Genomic DNA, 5,425 nt, shown 5'->3' with positions numbered 1-5,425 from the left:
GTTACTAATGATGACTTTGTTTGATTGTGATAAAATGGACAATATTTATGGCTACTAGATTTGTAAAAAAATGTTTTCTGACAATTGGACTGGCACTCAATATGGCATATTTACAGGAAAAAAAATAAGTAATTTTACATCAAACACTAAGCTAGGGACCCCCCCCAAAAAAAAAATTATGATACTTGCCAATATAATTTAAGGCTAGCCTCCTTCGCAGTCTTGTTGGGCGTTGGCGTTATTTCTTTCTGTGAGCGATGCGAGTAATATGCGGCCGAGAGGGACGATATATGCTGCTGAAGGAGTTTTTGCCGCGGAGAGAAGGATTCGCGCTCCAGCTTAAGGCATATGCATTTGCCCAATCCATACTTTTACTTGCCCTGGGCAAGTGGACTTGTCCAACCCTGGATCTGACTCACAAGTCCTGTGTCGTGTATTAATGTGTACATCAATGTTGTGACTCTAACACACAGACTAGGCTGCAGCTAGCACAGTGGAGTCTTCTTGTAGTATAGTTGATTGTCAATGTTTTACATGTACTCTTTTATAATGTGTGTGACCAAAATGCAATTGTTCTGACTGTCGTTCAGATAGAAGTGCTATTTATGCTAGAAGTATAATTGTATGGTGTACATGTAAAATATTACAGATGGTTGGAAAAACTACTCGATTTTTTATTGAATTAAGAGGAAAATTTTTCTTTGAAATCTTCTCAGAAATGCAGGAAATGTCATTTCAGAATGTTCAATTTTTTTTTTTAATTTTCCACCCTCTTTGCTTGCTACTCCCTCACATACATGTTAGAACCCCCCCCCCCAGCAGAATCCTGGCTACGGGCATGACATATACATGTTGTATTGAATGAATTATAGAAATGAAATTATATGACTGTGGAGATTGAAATTTATGTAAAGCTAGATATAAAGAGAATGAAATTATATGGAGAGAATAAAATCATTATGATTGTATAGGAAGAAAGGCTATGCATATAATTGTGACTGTGAGAGAAAGGTTACTTAGCTGGAGAGACTATAGATGAAACAAAGTGAAATCTGTATCTGTATAGTTGGTATAACTGTCCTTTGGTGTAACAAACCAGCTTCGCAAGCATGTAGCCTAAGTGGCAGCTGCCCATGTTATTATACAATGAACAACCCTGTTACAACTAAGGCTGCACCAATTTAATTTGTTGCTTCTTGGATCGCCCTGTCCATTTTTTTCTGATTTGAAAAAAAAATCGTTTTAAATTAACTTTTATAATCATTATGGGGGTTTTATTTGAAACACTTCACAGCCCAAAGGCTGAATTACATGTCCCGTACATTGTATAAAAACAACTTGTAACAAAAAGCCCAACAGTTGAAAAAAAAGTCCCTTTCTTCCTAGTTCTTAAAGTTTTTCGTATCAATGCAATTTTGTTTCATTGAAAGTTCAAAATCTATTGTGTTAATTATAAACCAGCCTGGTATGTTCACTCCATGGCTCATATTGTAACATTTCTGGCTATCATGGGGTGCCTTTGTTTTTTTTTCGTGCTGTCGCTTCATATTTTTTCTGAAAAAATTAGAGAAACAACAAATTAAATTGGTGTGGCCTAACATCTAAACGCTGTTTAAAGCTATGAGTTCCACTATATGATAGTTCTATAGGAAAAAACAAGTGTTTGAACACCTCAATCGTTGATAACTCTGAATCCTGAATTCATGACTATTTCTTATCCTTTTTGGAGCTGGTATTAGGTACTTAGGCCACACCAATTTAATTTTGTTGGTTCTCGGATTTTTTCAGGAAAAATATGAAGCGACAGCACGAAAAAAAATAAAAATAAAAACAGATCTAGGCATCCTATTATAGCCCCAAATGCTACGATAGGAGGTATGAAGTCAACACAAAAGGCTGGTTCAAAATTTAAACAATGAATTTTGAACTTCTAATGATACCACTGCATTGAAAGATGGAATAACTGTAACAACTAGGAAGAAAAGGACTGTTCTAAACTGTTCAGGACAAAATATGAGCATTTTGCATTTGATTCTGAATTTTTTTTTTTTTTTTTGCAAATCAGGAAAAAATGAAGAGGCGAATCCGAGAACCAACAAATTAAATTGGTGTGGCCTTAGTAGCTGGTAAATCCACCAGTGTATTATTCATATTGTACATCATGTATAGTTTGGACATTCTTTTATAACATCTATTGTAGTCACAGTTTTTTCTGGGCAACGTTACAAACTAAAATGCAATCCATGACAAGACTTATTACAAGTTCTGTCAGTTTTTGAGAATACTTTTCTTCCAAACAAAATAAGCTGGCAATTTAAAAAAGATTAATAATTCATTAATTCATTGCCATGTGACAAATTGTAATGATTGTTACATTTGAACGAAGGCATTTGGTTTTTTAAAAATATTATCCATTGCCTGACCTTCCTTATTGTATACAATGTAGGTTGTTCACACACTCAGAATATCCACGTTACCTCAGTATATTGTACAGAAAGAAATGTTGATATTGTTGGTTTATACACTGTGGAGGAGCTGTATATGCTTGAATGTTTTATGGAATACTTTTGAGGAGATACGTATTTATCAATTTTTTTATCATACTTGTGGGGAAAGTTCTCTTACACATTCAAGGCAAGAAGAAATATTACCTTTACAATCATGTTTTAGTTGTACATAAATAAACAATATTTTTGTGTGGATCAAAGATTGTGACCTGTGGGGTCGTGTGGCGTAGCGGCAGCATTCTCGACTCGGAACCAGAGGCCCCGGGTTCGAGTCCTGACATGCCACCGATCTTGTGCCCTTAGGGAAAGGCACTTTACACGACTTTCCTCACTTCACTCAGCTAGGTGTAAATGAGTATTGTACTGTCCCTGTGTTGGTGGCGGCATTAATATAAGGCCATGTTGATTTGATTATATGGATGACATCCGCGCGCGCATGAATTTTCGGCCGTTTCCAAAAAAAAAAAGTTTTCAACCATACTGTAAATCGTACAAAACAGTTGCAAAATAAGCAAAAAAAAATACCATAAGTTACAAAAAAAAATTAATAAAAACTATACCAATGTCGTAGAATGCCAAAATCAAACGAAAAAAGACGAAATTGTAAAGAAATGAACTTGAAGACTAGATTATTCGCCAAACCATATTCTGTGCCATTTGCTCAACCCTCATGACCACGTAGATTTCATAACGAAAACAACTTTTTTTTTTGCAAAACTTTTTTTTTATTCGCACGCGCGCATCAGTTTTGGGGCTCCCGGAGGATGTCATCCATATAATCAAATCAACATGGCCTAAGTTGAAAAAACATGAGTGTGCCGTCACCACGTCTTGTGATTACATGTTTCGGAATATATAAAAAAAATAGATTGTGACTTATCTTAGTTGCAACACATGCAGTTGGTGTTGATGTTACAATGTGTATGTGATCTATAGTGACATGTTTTCACACCAGCAAGAACAACCTTAAGAAGTGTAATGTTACACAGCATCACTAGGTGGCTCTTCTAGTGTAACCCACATAGGACTGAAAAAAAAACATGCACAGGTGTAGATGTGAGCTGCTCGTGGAAAGATAAAACTAGACACAATGTTACCCAAATGTAAGATATGTTATGTAAGGCCATGTTGTTTTGATTATATGGATGACATCCGTGCACACATAAATTTTCGTCTGTTTTCCAGAAAAAGTATTTGACCATACTGTAAATCATACAAAGCAGCTGCAAAATCAGCAAATATATGCCATTAATTTGGAAAACGATACATCGCAGAATGCCAAAATTAATTCCAAAGGAAAGAAAATGTGAAGAATTGAAAATGAACAGTCTATTATTTGCCATACCATACTGTGTGTTTAATAATTTGTTCTTCAACCTTCATATATAGATTTCACATCGAAGACAACTTTTATTTTTGCCAAACTTTTTTTTTGTCATCCATATAATAAAATTGACATGACCTATATATATGTGTGACTTAAAGTACGGCTAATCCAGAAAGATTGTTACAAGTTTGTGGAACCTGTACAACCAGAGATATCTGATTATATCAAGGCAATATGAAGAGGATATAGAATATGTTTGCCTTAAGTTTGATCATCACCCTAAGTTGTATTTTCAAAGAAAAGTAACAGAATGAAGCATTCAATGCATTTGTTAAGGATAAAGACTGTATCTATAAGGAAGGATTTTTATGAACCCACCTTAAAAGGGCCACACCAATTTAATTTCTTGGTTAACGGATTCGCCCTCTTCATTTTTTCCCGATTTGCAAAAAAAAATAAAAATCAGAATCAACTGCTAAATGCTCATGTTTTGCCCTGAACAGTTGAAAACAGTCCTTTTCTTCCTAGTTGTTACAGTTATTCCATCCTTCAATGCAGTGGTATCATTAAAAGTTCAAAATTCATTGTTTAAATTTTGAACCAGCCTGGTGTGTTGACTTCATGGCTCCTATCGTACCATTTTGGGCCATAATAGGATGCCTAGGCCTGTTTTTATTTTTACTTTTTTTTCGCCCGCCCGCTCCATTATTTTTCTAGAAAAATCCGTTAACCAAGAAATCAAATTGGTGTGGCCTAGAGGCACACTGTAAGGATGACTGTATACAATACTTTTGTTCCAGAACGACAAAGGAAGTTAACTCAAATATTTCTTTTATCAGTGTTGTGTGAGTGCAAAATTATACACAAATGGATGACTATGTCTACTCAGATCTGACGAATAAATGGAAATAAATACCACAGCTAGGTTAGTGACGATGTTTTTTCTTCACAACTATTAGTTGCAAAGAAATTCACAAGCTAAGGACACATACACCTAGATGCCCGACTTTATTTTATGAATGGATACCACAAAATTAATGCAAGGGTGGTAAAATACAGTAAAAGTAGCCGGTAAATTGACGAATTGAATACAGTGTATCACAATCTTTAACCTGTTTGATCAAAGAAGGAACAAGGAAAATCGTAGATTTTGTACCTCCGGGTATTGTAATGTATGTTGCAGAATGTTGGGTGCATGTTGGGACTGTTCTTTAACCCTCAACAGTACACCTTCCCGGACTGATTAATCTGTACACCTGGGGTCCGCGCGGACCCCAGAACAGTTTTTTGCTAATTTTTAGAAATTATCAACATGCTACCAGCTCAATTGTTTTGCAAACTGATGTGGGAACCTCTGTGTCCACATTGCAAACAAATATCATACATTTTGAACTTTTTTCTATTTTTTGGTGAAGAAAAGAAGACAAGAAGAAATACCCGATTTTAAACCCATTTCAGACTGAAGGGGCTTTTGAGGCCCAACTTTGATCTCAGATAGCGGCTAAACGGCTTGCGCTAGAAGTATCAAATTTGGAGACCTTTCCTAAAATGTCTCTGGAAAAAAGTTCATATTAGTTTGATGCTAGTAAGT

This window comes from Branchiostoma belcheri, unplaced genomic scaffold (genome assembly GCF_001625305.1).
Source record: "Branchiostoma belcheri isolate BF01 breed outbred unplaced genomic scaffold, Haploidv18h27 scaffold39, whole genome shotgun sequence".
NCBI classification, from domain to species: Eukaryota; Metazoa; Chordata; class Leptocardii; order Amphioxiformes; family Branchiostomatidae; genus Branchiostoma; species Branchiostoma belcheri.
The sequence above is the reverse complement of the archived record's forward strand: the minus strand, read 5'-3'. Positions refer to the sequence as shown.